This window comes from Symsagittifera roscoffensis, chromosome 5 (assembly GCF_963678635.1).
Source record: "Symsagittifera roscoffensis chromosome 5, txSymRosc1.1, whole genome shotgun sequence".
NCBI lineage: Eukaryota > Metazoa > Xenacoelomorpha > Acoela > Convolutidae > Symsagittifera > Symsagittifera roscoffensis.
Genome location: NC_087066.1, coordinates 3,219,879 through 3,240,109, shown reverse-complemented (window position 1 = coordinate 3,240,109; position 20,231 = coordinate 3,219,879). Strand labels below are relative to the sequence as shown.

The following is a 20,231-nucleotide window of genomic DNA, read 5'->3' as shown; positions in this document are numbered from 1 at the left end:
TAAGATGAATTTCATATGAACTCAAAAAGTGCGTTTATACCTAAATGCGTTTATAAATGCATCAATATGTATGAATGTACATCTGTAGTTGTTAGAGACTTTAAAGCACAATTTAAGACTTTTTCCTGTAAAAAAAAATATAGCAAGACCTATATAACAGTCTTCACTACGTTCTTTTCTCATAATATCAATACTGTGGCAGAATCTTCAAAACTCAGACTGCCCATTTAAAAACGTTCATCAAAAGAAAGAATGTTTTAGTTGCGATATCCAAGAAAAGTGGCCGAATGAATGGGAAAAATGAGGGGAACAATCAATGGCATGCGCAAAAGTTTTTTAAAGAGGCAGTTTTTCGAAAAAAAGTTTGAAAACATTGTAAATTTTTTTTAGTTCGAACGAAATCCTAAAGGACCCAATTTTGAAAAAAAATTCTGCGCGGTTGAAAAAAAACAGGCTAAGAATGTTTTTCCAACATTTCTTTTAAAAAAATGACCAAAAAATTGCGTTTTTTCGACATGCGCCCCCCCCCCCCCCTAAATTTAGTTACGTTGGCGCCAAATGCTGGTCTGCAGAAAATGGATGTCAAAAAAACAAACCAAGAGGGAGCCCTTAGGAAAAATTGGCCACCAGAATTGAGAGGGGAGGGAAACTCGTTAAGTTGTGATTTTATTGCCCATTCTAAAATTATAATTTTCATCATATTCAATCTCAAAGCTAACAATAACGCCGAAAAGTTTTTCTTTTTGTTAGTTTCAGAATCTATCTTGAAGTCTTGAAATCTAACTCCAATGAGAAGTTTCGTTTAAAAAAGTTCGGAATTGAAATCAATAAAACTTAAAATTCTGGAAAAAAAACTAGGGGGAAAACGGTTAAAAAAGTTAACATATAACGCCGAAAAACTGATATTTTAATGTAGTGAGGCGAGGGGTGGAGTGAATTGGATCATTAGATGATCCACGTTATCTAACCAGCCTTTTTTCATGACAACAGATCAATGCTGATGCCTTGAGCTCTAAACAACAAGATATTTTGGTACCTTTGATCAGCTATTAAGAGGTTACAGATATTTGAGAATTGCCACTAGGGAAAGTTTATGGCAGGTAATTTGAGCTTTTTTTGTGCTATTAACGAGTAGCCAGTGGTTTAGTCAGGCTCGGAGTTTCTTCACAAATTGAAAGAAAGTTAGTCAGCAATTTCCTTCAAGCCGGGAAACTAGCCAGTTTCTCAAAATGGCAAGTAAGTTATTGATTAAAATGAGCCTACCTTTAATGCTGCTGAACAGATCACGGAAGGAGATCTTAAATGTTTGCCTTTTTCTGCTTAAAATTTTTTGAATTATTTAGTTTAAAAGCACATGACATGCAATCAGGGGCGGATCTAGGATTTTCTCGAGGGGGGGGGGGGGGGGGGGGGCGGATTTTCAAAAAAAATGAAAAATTTTGACGAGCTTATTTTTAGGTCGATCAAATTGATTTTTCGAGCTCTCCCAAAGCACTGTTTTGCCCCTATTTTGGCAAAACTTTGTGCGCCGCAGGCAAATTTTTGAAAAAACAGTCAAAAGAGCCGTTTTTGGGCACTTTTTGAAAAATTTTGACAAAAAAATTGCATTTTTTTGGCGCGCGCTCCCCCTCAAAGTTAGTATATATTGGCGCCCAAGGCGCCTTTAGAAAATTTTTAGGGTCGGTCGGCCAAAAATGGATTTCGTAAAAAGTATCAAAGGTGACCCTTTGGGTCGACAGGGGGTCGAATCCCTAAGGGGGGAAGAGAGGGGGGAGGCGTCCGCCCCCCCCCCCCCCCCCCCGAAATCCGCCCCTGCATACAATTGAAGTTATTAGTGGCAAATTGTTTTAAGCATTTTCAAAGGGAATAACTTACAAAACTCCTTCTTTACTGTTAATTTACTGGATAAAGCCATTAGCCATCTAAAAATATTTCCACACTAATTTAAAGTCACATATGACTTTGAGAAAGGAATTGGACAGTTACACTTCATGTATGGAATTGTACGATTATGATTTTTGTTGTATGGAATTGTTTGAAAAGCATTTTCGGTGTATGGAGGTCAACCCGGATAAACAACTTTCATCATAACTGGAATTCTTTTTGTCAATCATTTCGATATAACTCTATACGTAGGGAAAGTCAGATGCAACCTCTATGATTAAAATTATTCTATATATAAAAAATAGCATTATGACCAGCATTATTGTTCAGACTTTCTTTACGAAAGTAACGGAAAATTTGTGCTCCGGGTGGGTTTTTTTCCAGACAAAGTTCGACTTTTTAACGAGTCATTTTTGAAGGAATTTTTTTTATCAATCAAAAGGTATTGTTGTCCTGAGCTCAAGTTTGAAAAGTTATTTCACCTGTGATCATTTTTCATAAAGTTATGGGGGTTTAAAGATTGCCATTTTGGCCAATTTGGAACAATTACGCGCGATATATTTCGCGCTATTAACCCGTAAGCGGAGAATTAATCCGTCTTAGAAATCGTTCCAAATTGGTTAAAAGAAGTTTATTTGCCATAATTGGTTTGATACAAGGAGCGAAATTTATCCTTTTGTACTTTATATGGCGTGTGGGGGGATGATTTTCACAAAAAAATTCACAATTTAGAAAAAAAAAATTTCGTTTTGATTTATTACTTCAACTTTCTAATGTTATTACTGCTCCATGAACCTTAAAAGGCAGTCGAAACATTTAGAGCTTCGCCCTGATACAAGCAGACTTGTTAAAATTTAAAAATCTGTTCGTTTTTGGGATCAAACGTACAATCTCCTCCCTAAGTGACCAACTGTAGAACTTCCCCCTAGCCACGTAATAAATTTAATTATTCTGTATAATGTATGAATTTCAAGCAAACGCGCAAATAAGATTGGTTGTCACAGTTTTTTGTGGAATTGCGTTGAATGCTGCTAATAACCTAAGCTTGTTTTTTTAATCAATATTCTCTTACAAAATTGTTAATTTTATAAATCTAAGGTGTATATACGCAAAGTTGCTTCCTGAAAAAAATCATATTTTCTCCACACTAAATCAATTGGGAGGTAATTACACGGTTGATCCCATTTTCATTTTGCTTTCTGCGTATGTCAATTTGAAATTCAGACAATTCAGTCGAAAATATCCAGACAATTCAATAATATACAAATAAATTCAGCCTGTTTTACAAAACGCTTGATTCGAAAGAAAAAAATCGGGATTGGAGTTATTTCTCGTCTTAAGGTCGCCGGTGGGATAACCGGCTCTAATAACCGGCTCTAAATTTCGTACAGAGTCCTACCCTCTGTTGACAAGCTCGCAACACGTTGGCACGACTGCGGCGGTCACTGTCATTGGCTGAATTGTCTCTGCCTGAATTGTCTGCATACTTTAAGGTGAATTGTCTGAATTTCAAATCGACTGAATTGTCTTTGGCCGAATTGTCTGGACGCGCTGTACATGTAATATGTCCTCAAAAATAATAAGTAAATTTGCTCAAATGAGAGAACCCACTTGTTAAGTTTCAACAAATATCGCAAATGAACTGCATTTGCAAATTTGCCTTCCGACTTAATGCTTATCTTCTACATTCAGAGTTATGCGTAAAACTCCTAACTTTTTGTATATAGATAGAAAAATTTTCGAAAAATTTTAGTATATCAAGTTTGGGCCTGCTCGAAGCGGATTAGACTTATGTTTCCGTATAAAAAAAATAAATTAATTAAAATTCACACAATGAAAAACATGGTATTTTGATTCTTATATGTGAGAAATTCAGTCTGATCTATGATGTACACAAAATTGACCAAAACTTGTAAACAATACTTTTCGCAAAAAAATTTGTTTGAGAATAAAAGAGATTGTGTGACTGAAATGAAGAAAATTTACTTCGGATAGTTTTTTGTAGACATGTAAAAAATGCTTACCTTATCATATAATTTTCATATAAAGATTTTGCATGGCCAGCATTTTTCCTTGCACTCTATTATAGAAATGTCTGACATGCAATTTTTTGGACAAGTTTGATAAGGATTTTATGTTTATGGAGTTGGACCCGGGTTGGTGATCAAATAATCTGATTCCAGATAGTACAAAGTTGAATTTCTCATTTTTTTTCGAGGCTAAGCGGTTGTTTTGAAGTTGCGTGGTTTCGTGAAACATTCAACCTGGGTTGCTTATAAGCAGTTGCTCATAGGTTAAACAAGGTGCATTTCTTTTCAGAGCCAGGAACTCGGATTTTTCACCGAAGCAGTTCTAGAAGCTCAAATGTTTTAGAAGCTCAAAAATAATTTATTAACTGCTGATTATCAGTTAGAAGCAAAAATCAAAAATCATATTTTTAAAACTACCCGCATCCAGTTTCAAGCGTTAATAATCGATTATATTACGATTTTAGTACCAGTCTCACTAAAATTGAGAAACAATCGATTTTGATCAATTAATAATTGATTATAATCTCTTTTTTTTTCAATCAAATTATAATTAATTATAATCCATTATAATCGTTTATTTATTCGTCTATTTTTCGATACAATTATAATCGATTATAAATGATTATAATCCATTATTTTTATTCAAAATTCTATTTCGTTAGTTTGCACAAAAATCCATTATAATCGAATATAATTGATTATAATCCCTTTTGTTTGTCCATTTTTGTCTTCAAAGTTGCATCTAAATTGCTTACATTTTATGCTTTTTGTGGATGTTGGTTCCTATGAAAAATGAGAGAAATTTTTTCAAAATTTTCCAATTAATTCATTTTATAAGTTTTCTTTTCATTTCTTCCCCATTCGAGTTGTTTTGTGATACATATTTTAAGCTTTTATAAACACCAAAACATCAGCAAATTGATTTAGTTTCATGATTGATTCGGAAAAATTATTTTTCATCTACCGCGAGAACCTTTCCAGTCATATGAAAGGATCTCTGTGAAATTTTTGTTTCGTGGTAAAACTTTGTGTTCAGATAAACCAAAGTGTTCAAGAGATCTCTCTTTTAGAGATTTTCTTATTGAAACAAAAACAATGACCCATAAGATACAATTCGAAAATTGGAAAATTCCGGCAAAATAAGAGATTATAATCGATTATAATCGATTATAATCGATTATAATTGATTTTAAGGGTTTTTGTAAGAACTATATTCAATTCTAATCGATTATAAGAGATTATAATCTCTTGGAAAATATCACGATTATAATCAATTATAAATCCCATAAGGACCTAATTTTGGTAATTATAATCGATTATAATTGTCAAAAAATCATCATAATAATCCGTTATAATCGATTGTTTACGCCTAAACTTGAATGCGGGTAAACTAATTTGCTGTTCACGTGCTGTTTTGAACCACGCCACTTCAGGCAGCAGTGTAGAGATTTTGGGAAAATCATTGCCATTCCTTGAACCTCATTTTCTTCCTAACTTGAAGTGTAACTAGATAAGTTGAGATATGTAGAAGTGAAATCACTCCTGTAATCTATTAAGACTAAAAAGATATATCAGTTTGGTTTTTTAACGCTTGTATATTTGATTAGAAAACCTCATTGTTTTACTATAACAAAAAAATCTCTGTATTTCGATTGTTTAAGCTGCAAGGCCACTAAATATGGATCAAAAGCCAGACATGGTAACACACAAATGATCCAAGTTATTTAACAGGAAACCAAACGTTTTTGCCAATGATTTAGCGCGTGAAGAATGTTGCCTTTTTGTTTTCAGGTCGATCATGATTTGATAAAAATAAAAAACTGGAAACAGTAACTGATATCAAAAACTGTGCCAATTTTGCTGATGATTCGCCAATTGGAATTTTACTGAAGATGCAGCTCTCGCATTGGTCCCACCGCTCAAAATGCTCACTTTGACAAAATTTCCACACACCGGAGTTCCATAGATAATAATCGATTAAATTGATTTTTCGCGGTCTGTCTCAATAAATTTTGACAATAATCGATTATAATCGATTAAAATTGGATTAAAAGCTATTATTTTTTATATCAACTTAATCCATTATAATCGATTATAATCAATTATAGTCCATTAAAAATGGATTATTTTTCTTATATTTGTTATGCCAATATAATCGCTTTTAATAGGTTATAATCAATTATAATGGATGGCTCTTTTTCTTTCCCCCACCCACCTCACACGAGCTTCAATACATTAGTGTAACGAAAGGTTTTACGAGGATGAGTATGTAGACAAAATATGTTTGTCGTGGCCTTATTAGTCTGTATGTAAATTTTTGTAACAACCGGACAATGTGGTCAGCAAATTTGCATGTAAAATTTTGCAGGTGGAGGGAAAAGGAAAAAGAGCCTGATGAGTTTTTTCGAGAAGTTAGTCATGAATTTACAAGTTATTTTCAAAGTTATCGCATTTACTGTTTAGTGCAGTTGGTGTCTGTTGGTAGTTGGTAGACTTTGGGGAGGGAAATTATGATTTACATCCCCCCCCCCCCCAGTTTAACCGTCCTCAAATTAACCTCCCATCTTAGTTAACCTCCCCCTCCCGTTTTTACCCCCCCCTCTCGTTTTCCTCCCTGTTTACAACCCCACCCCGTTTATCCCCCCAACCTCCCTTCCAATTTACCACAACCACCGTTCGCCCCCCCCCCCTTATGGGGATTATTTTTTGGTAGTTGGTAGAGTTTACCCATCCTCAAATTAATCCCCCCAACTTAGTTTAAACCCCCTCCCCGTTTACTGAACGTGGGGGGTGTGTAAAAAATGTGGGCGGGAGGGTAGCCTGAACAACTGAGTATACTCCCTCCCCCGTCCCCGTTGAAAATAGTAAGGAAACTGGGGGGACTGTAACTTGGAGGGGGGGGGGCGATGTTGACAAGCTTTAGCAAACATAGGGTTGGGCGTAGGGATAAATGTTGGGGAAGGTGTTTGGGCAAACTCGGATGGGGGCTAAGTGGGGAGGGGGATAATTCGATTATTTTTAGATTGCGAGTAGGACGTGAGTAACGCAGAAATGTTGCAAGTTTTGCAAATGATTTAGCAGAAAAAAATTGTATCGATTTTATTTGATTTTGTTTTTACAAAAATATTCGATTATAATGACGAAAATATCGATTTCGTGGTCTAAATTTGCCACAATAATGGGTTATTATGACAACATTTTAGACAAAATTTCTCCATTACAATCGATTGTTATCTATGGAACTCCGTTGCGGGTCAACTAGTTTCCCACTAATTTGTCCTTCAAAAATACTTTGTTCATATCTTCATTAACCGTTAATTGGGATCTTTTCTCTATTGGAGATTAACCGAGAATGCTGACGTTCAACTAGATCTTGCCTCAACAGTTGTGACCCTCTAATTTTTTCCAATGAGTCTGTCATCCGGTCTGGATTGAGGAACTCAATACATATATGTTATTTATATAATTCTTCTTTTATGTTAATTTTACCAAACTAGATACTTGGTTAGTTGGTCGATTGACCTTGATAGACTCAGACATGAGCTATGCTTGAGCTGTATTTCAGTTGCCAATAAATGTTGTCTTTTTACTAGTCGTTTTATATCGCTTCGGTTTGAACTCTTGTTTATCAATCCATTCGAATTCAGTAATTGAGATACTCATACACTGAGTTACGACATGGCGCAGTCTTCAGGATACTCAAAAAACCCGTTGAACCCGTTAAAACCTGGAAAGAGTTAAGCCACCACTAGCTGAACCTTCAGAACCTATTTACGAGGTCGAAATAACGAGCGAAACGGAAGCACAGAGAAAGAATCGGGATGTTCGAAATCGAGAAAAGCTAGTCGGTTGGAAGAATCATTTTTTAAAAGCTCGGGAGAAATGAGTATTATGAAATTCATTTCGGTGGAATGAAGCAGATGCAAAGGTGCGCAGTTAATTTTTTCTGTGCTTAGGAGCTGAAGGGCAACGACAGGTCCAGCAGAAGATACCAAACTTGGATTGACACGCCGTTACTCCAAAATACCTTATGACAAAATTAGAGGACATTTTAGTCACCAGCAGAATCGTAGCTTTTGAACAATACAATTTAATTTGTAGAAAACGGAGAACCTCGAACAATTCCACGCTGACCTAGTAGAACTAGCTTCAAGAGCTGACTGCGGTGATTGCGAAGACGAGTGGGTAAGAAAAATGTTCACCGCACACATGCATTATGAGAAACTTGCAGAAGAATTATTGGCAGAAACACGAAACCCACGAGATGCATATGAATAGGCAAAAGGTCGGTAAAAACGTCGGGCCGCACAATGAAAAAAAAAACCCTTTCGGAGGGCAATCGGTAACGATAAAGCAAGAACCAGTACATTAGATAAATGCACGTGGCCGTAATAACTACACTAACAATCAAAGTCATCAAAGAGGCCGGGGTGGGTTTGGCAGCCGACCGTATTCGCGTGGAACACAAAATACAAGAGGACAGCAACAACGGAACACAAACTTCAATACTCAAAATTAAGGTTTCAAAGGTGGCAACCAATACGGTCAAAATCACCTACAATCCTGTCCAGCAAAGGATAAAAATTGTTCGAAATGTGCCGAGCGAGGTCAATCTGCGAAAATTTTTCGTTCCGCTGATGTTAACTACATGGGAGATTGACAGGGAGAACAACAAGAAGAAATTGAGACAGAAAGTCTCGAAACCGAAAACTATCTTGTGTCATTCGCTGAATTATGGCCATTGCTGAAGCGTTTGAAATCAAGACCACAGCAAACTTGTCCGAGGATGACCTAAACGGTCATATCGTCAAGTTAAAGACAAATACAGAGAAGTTATTTGCTATTGCCGTCTCTGGAAGTCCAAGGTCGTTTTTTCAGCGCTATTCAAATGTATCCCATCAGAGGGAACTGCCAGAAACTTAGCGTGCTACAATGGTGAAGCAATAACTCCGAAAGGAGAATTAAACATAACAGTCGAATCAGGAGGCTGGAAGATACAAGCAGCCACATTCATCATTGTTGTTGATCAAAAAGCAAACATCATAGGTATGAATATACTACCGCAAATAGGAGTTAAACTAATTCAACAAAAACAGCAACAAAACGTATTAATTATACGAAAATCAGAAGAATCAAACCCATAATTTAAACAATGGGTCAGAGATAGTTACCAACAACAATGCTTCCGCATCGGGAAATCGAGACATCATGTCATGAGAACCCAATTTAACAAAGATATAAGCCCAATTCAACAGAAAGGTCGACGTAATCCAGTGCATTTACAAGAACGGGTTGAAGCCGAATTAAATAAACTGATGGACCAAAAGCACATTATCGAATTAGATAAGTGCTCAGACCGACAATCCTTTAGCCCGATCGTAATAACCGACAAAAAAGACCAAACGGTTAAATTGGTCTTAGATTCCAAAAAAAATAAACAAATTCACCCATAAAAACAAATAACAAAAGTCCAATATAGAATTGCTGTTGGACAACATTGCACAGTAGTCAAATCGGACAAAGCAAAACAAACGCTATTCTCAACACTCTTCTTATGGTATGCATACTCGCAAATCCCTTTGGATAATGCAACCAGCGAACAATGTAATTTCAGTTTTAATGGAGGCAACGCCACCGGGACATACCAATTTCAAACAGGACTTTATGGTCTCACAGATATGCCAACTGAATTCCAAAAAGCAATTGATCTAACCCTAATTAAATGTACAAACACTTACGCGTATCTGGATGACATATTGATACTAAGGAAAGAAAGTTTTGAGTTGCACAAACAAAAACATCAAGCAGTCTTGACAACACTAGACGAAGAAAGTCTCGTGATAAAGTTTGAGTGGTTACGGTATACCATCAATAGTGAAGGAATGAAACCACTCATAAATAAACAGATGCTATTGAAAAACTTTCGCCACCAAAAACTTTCAAATAACTAAAACTTTTACGGGCTCACTTTATCACCATGCACGGTTTATACCAAAAATAGCACACATAGCAGCTGCTTTAAGCCCATTGTTAAAAAATATTAAAAAAAAAACAAACCGATCGATTGGAAATCGGAACACAAAACAACATTTCACAAAATTTTAAAATTAGTCTCTGAAATAATGCAAAACAACTACTTTGATCAACATTTAGACACTCGTATTGTGTGCTACGCATCTATTTCAGGGTTGGAAGCGTTATTGAAACCATAGGGATGGGTAATGGGTAGCCATCGCTTATGCGTCACGTTTCCTGAACTAACTTGAGGAAAAAATTTCCGTAGATGAGCTGGAATTACTCGAGATAGTTTGGGCCATTGAGCACTTTAAATACTACTTCTATGGGAAGCATTTCACAGTCATTACAGATCATCAAGCTTTGATCAGTGCTTTAAACGTGAGCGAGAGATCAAAAACTAGTCAAAGTAGGCTGACGCGCTGGATTGACCGACTCATTCCTTTTAATTCTGACATGAAGCATCTGGCGGGTGATAAAATTGGATTAATAGAGTATATGTCTCGAAATCCAGTTGTAATGGCAATACCCCCAAGCGAGTTTGATGAGAAATTTGTTGTAGCATCAACTCTTGCTACCATGCACCACCGTCTCTCTTGATCTCATGCATCATGCACCACTGAGCAAGCTACTTTGACTCGGAGCCAATCCCCAGTCTCATGCTATCATGCACAACCGACCCTCACTTGCTATCATGAACCACCGAGCAAGCTACTTTGACTAGGAGCACATTCCCAGTCTCACGAAACCGACTTTCTCTCGCTATCATGCACCACCGAGCAAGCCACTTTGACTGGGAGCCAATCCCCAGTCTCATACTATCATGCACCACCGTCTCTCTTGTTATCATGCACCACCGTTTCTCTTGCTATCAGGCACCACCATCACTTTGACCATCAAACTAAGGATCTCAATAAAGGATCACCCCTTCTCAACCTAACTTGCATCAGGTCAGCTCTCTTTGAACCATCCTTCGGGAATCTAAGGTGATCCTTTAAGGACTACCTTGAGCCAATCTAATCTTAGCTAGATCAACTCTTAGATGGACCGTAAAGGACCATCTTTCTAAGGATCACCATAAGGGATCAACTTGAGTCAACCTGACTTGCATCAGAAAAACTCTCTTTGAACCGTCTTTCGGGAATCTAAAGTGATCCATTAAGGACTACCTTTAGTCAATCTAACCTTAGCTAGATCAACTCTTAGGTGGACCATGAAGGACCATCTTTCTAAGGATCACCATAAAGGATCACCTTGAGTCAACCCAACTTGCATCAGTTCAACTCTCTCAGAACCATCTTTCTGGAATCTAAGGTGATCCATCAAGGACTACCTTGAGTCAATCTAACTATCTACCTTAGCTGGATCAACTCTAGAGTCAATCTAACTATCTACCTTAGCTAGATCAACTCTTAGGCTCTTTCCGTTTTGAACCATCTTTCGGGAATCAAAGGTGATCCATTCATAAACAATCTCGAGCTGATTGACAATGTCATTCTAAACAAGTTAGCCAATCAAAACAAAGCGCCTTGTAGCTGATCAAAAAACTCGTGAAAATCAAAGGTTTAATGGATAATAATTTAAACGCTCATTTAACATCTCAACGTTCCAGACATTCCGCAAGAGTAACATGAGCTGAAACCCAGAAACTAAATGCTTCAAGGGAGGCTTTGTTTCACCTGAAAAGAAATCATTGGGGACACGGGGTCGAAAAAAGTCAATATTACAGTGGCAAGGCTCTTCAGACTGGGAAGAAATTCTATCGGACCCGAGGTGGCATAAACGGGCCAAATAAAAGGGAAAAAACACCAACGGATAAAGTAACAGCCTCCACAGTCCAAGTGGTTCAAGATGCGAGAGAACTACTTTCTTCAAAGAAGAAACAGGAAACAAATTTCTCAAAAAATGTGTTTGGGAACGACCCAACATCAACAAAAACAACAATAGAAAGTAAATAAGAACCTGAGATAAAAGTGAAAACAACACGCGCCGCTCAAACGGAAATAACCAACTCAGTAATTGCTACTCAAACCGAGGAAGACACACCGATCTTTCGGCGAAAAGTACTACGAATACCAGGCGTACAATTTATTGCTCCTGCCACAAAAAAGATAGAAACCTACGTCTTCAGATAAATTTCGTTGAAAAAAAATGGGAAGACATAAAATCCTCAAATGGAAAATACTGGCATACATTCGAAATCGACTTCACGTCCGTGAGGATTGTCTGTTAATTGACGAGAGGATCGTTATATGCACTCAATTACGACAAACAAAACTCGATAGCCTCCATCTGACCCATCCAGGATCGGAAGCCATGTTGGATATGTGCCAACATGCCTGGTTTCTGCACATTCATCGAACAATTGTCCAGATGGCGCAGAACTGCAAACACTGCACGGAGCAAGGTAAAATTCTCAAACCAATAATAGGAAAAAAACAATGTTCCAGATAGAACCGGTTGTAGAAGATAACGAGGAAATACAATTAGACTTCGCCGGACCCCTCCCTGATGAATTAAATAAAAACGCGTACATTTTGGTCGCGACAGATAAGTGGTCAAAATTTCCCACCATAAAAGTTGTTTCGAACACATCAATGGACGTCGCCAATAAATTTATGCAAGGATATATCTCCAACAATGGGGTACCACTAAGACTAAGTTAAGACCAGGCACAAACATTTAGAGCCAAAAAAATTTCAGCTGTTTTCCAGCACAAACAACATAAAACTACTCTCCGCTCCGGTTGATGGCAATAGGGCAATAAGGGTGGTAGAAAGAATGATCCAAAGATTAAAACGTAGGTTAGCCGTATTGGGAATAGATCAAACAATTACACCTAACAAACTCGCCTCAGATGAGGCAGAAATTATAAGAACGTTACGGATCACACCACACGGCGTTACAAAAATTTCATTTTTTGAGGCACAGATGGGTAGAAATCCAAACGATCCTCTTTCAAACGTAGACACTAATAGTTCATCAAACAATCTAAACTGGGAGAGTGCAAAACATGCATGTTTAGATGGAAAGAATCTCACGAAGCCGCCGCTACCAGCGGAAATAATGCATGACCTTCAACGATGGTCCGAAGACGAAGTTTGCATCAAACGCCGCGATTCAAAACCCAAATCACCAATACTACCAAAGAACCTTGAGAATGCATCTACACTCACACAGCAAGCCACAGGTGCAAACTCTTAGAAAAGTATAGAAATAATCAAGGATAAGTTAAACGTAAGATAAAAAGGGGTACAGGAAGTAGTAGACAAAAATACGAAAAAGTGTTTAGAACAGTTGGCACGGAAAACAATTCGTTAAGCAACAAAGGTAAAGAATCCAAAAACTTTCGAGCAAAAGTGCAAAACTGCAGACAGGAGAATATTAACATACACGCCCCACATCGCATGCATCCAAACATTTGGAAAACAACCAAGGTTACTAAGAAACAGCGGAGTCGCAATTGTTCCTAATCCATTATTATACGGACCATATAGGCCTTCTAGGCTAAGTGATTATGTTGCGTAGAAATCCGCACGAAGATCAGAACCTTTTCTTCGTTTTTTAGACATTGACAACCTTAACGCACCACAGCACACGATGCTCAAAGAAGACAAAAACCAGAACAACAAAAATAGGCCATCAAAAAGAAAAGCAAAACCGACGGAGAAAAGAACTGGCCGACTCTTAAGTTGCAACCAACACGTGGCATGAGTCTACAAACGGAAGAAGCCAACGAAACACCACACCACAATAGCAACCAAGAGATGAAGGAAACCAGCAGTTCGAACAACGACTACAACTCATCCACAATATCGGAGCACACAGCACCGTCACCTAAAACGCACGCCACCCACATATGCTGCCATGCCGACACTGATGTCAACTTAAAATCGCCAATCCGCCCTCACAAACGCACTCGGAAATCTAATCCCAATCAACACGATAAACGACGCCAATAAAAAACGAAAAAACCACTACAATTTGAAATCTATTCACCACCAGACAAACCAGAAGAAAATAAACCGAGACTCAAGTCGCTCATTCAAAAAATGGGTTTCACACAAAAGATTCCGGAGTACCAGGCCTGTGTGAAATTTCTCGAAGCTATCAGCACTAAAAACATAGAAAAACAGAACGAAATTGTCGATTTGACCTCACCAAGGGAAGGCACGACTGTCATGAACGATAAGGAATTTTTATCTGTAAGAGAAAAAGAGGTAACGAAGGAAACTACAAAGGGAGAGCAGTACAAAGAAATGTACGACGATGAAGAACACAAAAAGGACATGGAGGACGATAACAACAACGAAACAGAAAAACTCAAACGGAAAATTGAACAGGAGTAGTAACAAGTCCTGGGACTATTAAACGCAAATTGAAAAACATTATAATTTCAAAATCCCCGCTAGAGGGAAGGTCATCCGGTCTGGATTGATAAACTCAATACATATATTTTATTTATGTTATTCATCATTATGTTAATTTTACCATACTAGATACTTGGTTAGTTGGTCGGTTAACCTTGATAGACTTCAGGCATGAGCTATGCTTGAGTTGTAGCTCAGTTGCCAATAAATGTTGTCTTCCAACTAGTCGTTTTATATCGCTTCGGTTAGAACTCTTGTTGATCAATCCATTCGGACTCAGTAATTCAGATACTCATACACTGAGGTATGACAGAGTCATCACAAGCCCTAGGCAGAAACTAAAAACTTACCTGATTCAGGGATCTGTGCTATCTTCCATTTCGTGGCATATCTGATGCGCCTTTCTAAAATGTTATTTGGGCCCAACTCTCTGAAACTCAATCGGACAGTCTAAGTATTTCTTTTATGAGATGATGAATTCAATTTTAGCTCCGTATTTGAATCATACATTACTTGTGTCAAATACCCCTGAATGATTCGATAATTTCGGCTCACTTCTTTTCATGTTACTATTTCATGTAACGCCTCCTTAGAAAATGATTCAGCGCGGTCTTTCCGAAGATCGTTGACTAGATGATATAACAATTAAGCTAAAGTTGCCAGCCATCGATCTGAATGCCTTCTCCGACAGCCGGCGAGGTAGTGACTATGCCTGCCTATTTGTTTTTTTTTCTTGATCTTGGCCATCGAGGCATCTGAATTTTGCTGCTTTTTTGGGTACATTAATTGCAAATTTTGCTTAGTTTCGCTCTTTTCGGTAAATAATCGAACTGCAAATAAGTGTAAATTCTGTACATTAACTTCTTATCAATAAGCAAAAAAAATTATCGAAAAAGATTACACAATACATGGATTTGATTTTAAAAACCTCGAGCATGGCCGAAACACGTCCAACTTCTGTCAAGAACATTCAAAAAAAACAGCGAACAACTAAGCTTAAACATGTCCCTAGCTGGTCGAGCACAATCCAGTTTTTTTTTATAAAACAACAACTTTTATTTTACAGTTTCTGTCTATCGCAAAATTTAAGTTCTGTGTAAAGGAGTTAAAGCTCAAGGGTTCATATCCATCAAAAAGTTCTAGGACAACCGACACATTTCACTGGAGAGAATTTTAGAGCCAAAAAACATTAGGAGGCCAAACTGCGTATTTCATGAGTTATAAGTTAATTCCTTAATAGGCTGAAAGCAAATTTGTCGCGGAATCCCCAATATTGCTAACATTTTTTAAATATTTTTTAAATAGTTAAATCACAACAAACAGCTTGCAACTTGTAGAATCTACATAGAGCTGCGGAATCCTGAACAGCTAGCTATATTCGCTCAATGCGAAACCTGTGACAAAAATAATGTGCCGGAAAAAAAACCGTTTTTTGTGGTCATAATCTACGTTTGTAATCTAAGTTTGTGGAAATTTTGTGAGAGGAGACTACTTAAGTTTTTTTGAACAAGTCTAAAGACATGTAACTTGATTCCAGTGTCCGACAGACATAAGAATCCGCGCCTATCTAGTGCAACATTTATCCTCGTAAAAAAGTTAGCGGTATCGTATCCAACGGACTAACATTTGGCCGTATCCATCTTGATCGGGGAAACCTTGGCAATGCTTATCGGTCGCAAAATTCTGGAACTGGTAAAGTATGGTCTTACCAGTAGCGTCCTTGCATGTTGCGTTGAGCCGGCCGTTTGCGGGGTCGCGACAGTCGCGCTGTCTCCATCAACTTGGGAGCAAAAGTTGCGATGGAACTTTTTGATCGCGGAAGTCTGTAAATGAAAAAAGTTGGTCGCGAAAGTCAGTACTTATCAATATTTTGTGGCAAAAGTTGGCGTCTATGCCTCGGATCTTAACGCGGGAGACAAATTTACAGTCTAGTTTATATCTGTCTATTGGCTGCTTATCATTGTCCCGACCATTTGTATACGGGTGTGTTTCAAATTTTTCTTTTTTTGTTTTCTACGCAAATTCAGATACCATAATAAACCATCGGATTGGGTCGAATGGCATATAATTTAAAAGCCCTTTCAGTCGTGAGTCTCAGTTTTGAGGAAACCCTTAAAAAAACTTTGATTTTTAGTTCAATTTTTAGCAATTATTAACTTTTACTCAATAGTGATTAGGTTTTTGGAGTTTATTAGCACATTTTGGGAATCTAAAACTACAAAAAATTAAGAATTTTTAGCCGAAGGTTTCTTAAGAATAGTTATTTTTTCTATGATTGTCGAATTTGTCTAAGCTATAGTTTTTCGTTCCATTTCTTTCATCTCACTACTTGGAAAAAATATTAATTTTAGAAAGTACATATGATATTTTATAAGACTATGTTCGGAACATTCAGTGGGACTTTGTTCAGAATTCGGGTATGTTTCGACTTTGAAACAACATAAGTTATCCAATTTTAAACGCTATAATTTGTTCTTGCCGATTAGCATCTTATGATGATTTGTTATCAGAAAAAAATTATTAGAGTTATTTGGAGTTTAAATGACGTGTGTAGATTTGACTTATTTTTGAGCTATTTGTTTCTGTCTTTGGAAATACTGGTTTGCAATTTGAGTCGAAAATGTTTGAAAATCTTTGGAAGAAACATTTTTATGTGATGAGTTATCCCGAGACAATCAGTATATTGCGACCGTGCTTGAGGCTTGTTTCAACCGTGCGTGAGGTATGTTTCGACCGCGCTCGATGTTTGAGTCGACCGTGCCCGAGCGTGCTCGAGGTAAATTTCGACCGTGCTCGAAGTAAACCCCGGTCTCGACTATTCTTTTTCGGTCGAACACTGACATGTGCTCGATTTTGAAAATCAAAAGTTAAAAACATCTTAACGAGCACCTCAACCCTGGTAACTATCTCGCACTGTTGAAACTATCTGTTGAGTTGCAGGGTATTAACCCTGTTTATTGAATTTCTATCTCATGCACTGACATCCCATATCAATGAATAAAATTTTTTTCAAAGAAGATTTGAGCAGAAGTTTGGATTAATTTTAGACTGGTTTACTCATTTATTTAACCGGGTCAATCGAAAGTTGTAGTCAACCTATTTAATTTCATTTGATGCCCGTTACTTCAGGGTATCAATTTTGAGAACCCGAACTTCTTAGAAACCAACATCTGAGAAGGCTGGCTCGTTTGAGGTGGCTCGTCAATATCTGGTTCATCTGAAGTTATACTACAAACCTGCATAAAAAGATTTTCAAAATAAATTAGTCTTTAAAGTTTTTGTTAATTTAGAGTCATAGTTTTGTCCCAGCTTTAAACGGTATAACGACTGAGATATACAGAAGTGAAATCACTATTGTAATCAATTTAAACTGAAAAAGATGTATCAGTTCGGTTGTTAACGCTTGTATGTTTGATTACAATACCAGCGAAATGATGTCATCGTTTTACTATAGCAAAAAAACTGTATATCGATTGTTCAACCTGCAAGGCTACCAAATATGGATCAAAAGCGAGACTTGGCAACACACAAATGAGCCAAGAGATTAACAGGAAACCAAAAACTTTTGCAAATGATTTCCCGCATCGGAGTTCCATGAATAGAAATCGATTATATTGAATTTTTGTGGTCTGTCTTAAACAATTTCGATAATAATCGATTACAATCGAATGAAAATGGATTAAAATCCAAGGTTGTTTATATCAATATAATCCATTAAAAATGGAATATATTTCGTATATTTTTTATGCCAAAATAATCGCTTGTAATCGGTTATAATCAATTATAATGGATTTTTTTTCGAGAAATTAGTCATGAAAATTATAAGTTTTTTCAAAGTTATCGCATTTCCTGTTTTGTGCAGTTGCTTTATTACTAGTTGGTTTCATAAAATATTACATCCTGCTTAGATCCCCCTCCCGTTTAACCCCCCCCCCCCCCCCACCCCGTTTTCCTCCCTGTTTACAACCCCACCCCGTTTATCCCCCCAACCTCCCTTCCAATTTACCACAACCACCGTTCGCCCCCCCCCCCCCCTTATGGGGGTTATTTTTTGGTAGTTGGTAGAGTTTACCCATCCTCAAATTAATCCCCCAACTTAGTTTAAACCCCCTCCCCGTTTACTGAACGTGGGGAGGGGTGTAAAAAAGGTGGGCGGGAGGATAACCTGAACAACTGAGTATACGCCCTCCCCCGTCCCCGTTGAAAATGGTAAGCAAACACTGGTGGGGACCGTAAATTGGGGTGAGTTGGGGATAAATTTTAGCAAACATAGGGTTGGGCGTTGGGATAAACGTAGGAGAGTGGGGTGAGTGGTCTTGGGCAAATGCGGATGGGGGGCATTGGAGAAGGTTAATTCGATAAGTTTTAGATTGCGAGTAGGCAGTGAGTAACGCAGAAATGTTTGCAAGTTTTGCAAATGATTTTGCAAAAAAAACGAATGGAACATAATCCGTTATAATCAATTATAATGGTTTTTAAATGGATTTTAATCTATTAAAATGGGTTTTAAAAGGATTATAATCCATTATAATGGATTTAAATGGATTGTGTTTTTACGAAAAAAAAATCGATTTCGTGGTTTGAATTTGCCACAATAATGGATTTTATTGACAACATTTTAGACAACTTTGTTCCATTATAATCGATTATTATCCATGAAACTCCGGTGCGGCTCAGCGCGTGAAGAATGTTGCCTTTTTGTTTTCAGGTCGACTATGATTTGCTAAATTAGAAAATTGGAAACAGTAACTGATATCAAAAACTGTGCCAATTTAGCTGATGATTCGTCAAATAGAATTTTACTGAACATGCAGCTCTCGCATTGGACCCACCGCTCAAAATGTTCACTTTGACAAATTTCCCCACACCGGAGTTCCATAGATAATAATCGATTAAATTGAATTTTCGCGGTCTGTCTCAATAAATTTTGACAATAATCGAATATAATCGATTAAAAATGGATTAAAAGCTATTATTTTTTATATCAACTTAATTCATTATAATCGATTATAATCAATTATAGTCCATTAAAAATGGATTATATTTCTTATATTTGTTATGCCAATATAATCGCTTTAAATATGTTATAATCAATTATAATGGATGGCTCTTTTTCTTACCCCCCACCCACCTCACACGAGCTTCAATACATTAGTGTAACGAAAGGTTTTACGAGGATGAGTATGTAGACAAAATATGTTTGTCGTGGCCTTATTAGTCTGTATGTAAATTTTTGTAACAATCAAACAATGTGGTCAACAAATTTGCATGTAAAAATTTGCAGTTGGGGGGAAAAGGAAAAAGAGCCTGGTGAATTTTTTATAGAAATTAGTTATGAAAATTACAAGTTTTTTCAAAGGTATCGCATTTCCTGTTTAGTGCAGTTGCTTCATTAGATTTCATAAAATGTTACATTTTACTCTGTTTAGACCCCACCCACGTTTTCCTCCCGATGTACAATCCCCCCCCCCCCACCTCCCTGCCGGTTTACCACAACCGCCTTTCGCCCTCTTTACGGGGGTTATTTACTCGTAGTTGGTTGACTTTGGAGAGGGAACTACCCCCCCCCCCCACAGTTTACCCATCCTCAAATTAATCCCCCCAACTTAATTTAAACCCCCCCTGTTTACTGAACGTGGGGAGGGGGTGTAAAATATGTGGGGGGAGGGTAAATTGTGTAACTGAGTATACTCCCTCCCCCGTCCCCGTTGAAAATGGTAAACAAACTGGGGGGCGGACTGTAACTTGGAGGGGGGGATAAACTTTAGCAAACCTGGGGGTGGGCGTAGGGATAAACGTAGGAGAGTGGGGGAGGGGGTTTGGGCAAACTCGGATGGGGGCTAAGTGGGGAGGGGGATAATTCGATTATTTTTAGATTGCGAGCAGGGCGTGAGTAACGCAGAAATGTTGCAAGTTTTGCAAATGATTTAGC

The 20,231-nt window shown here is 37.5% G+C and overlaps 2 protein-coding genes across 2 annotated transcripts in view; both read right to left on the bottom strand.

Moving 5' to 3' along the window:
• Positions 1 to 20,231, bottom strand: part of LOC134846099 (uncharacterized) — a 434,549-nt gene that overhangs the window by 183,874 nt on the left and 230,444 nt on the right. The gene's annotated exons all lie outside the window — the stretch shown is intronic.
• Positions 1 to 20,231, bottom strand: part of LOC134846101 (carbonyl reductase [NADPH] 1-like) — a 223,422-nt gene that overhangs the window by 196,535 nt on the left and 6,656 nt on the right. The gene's annotated exons all lie outside the window — the stretch shown is intronic.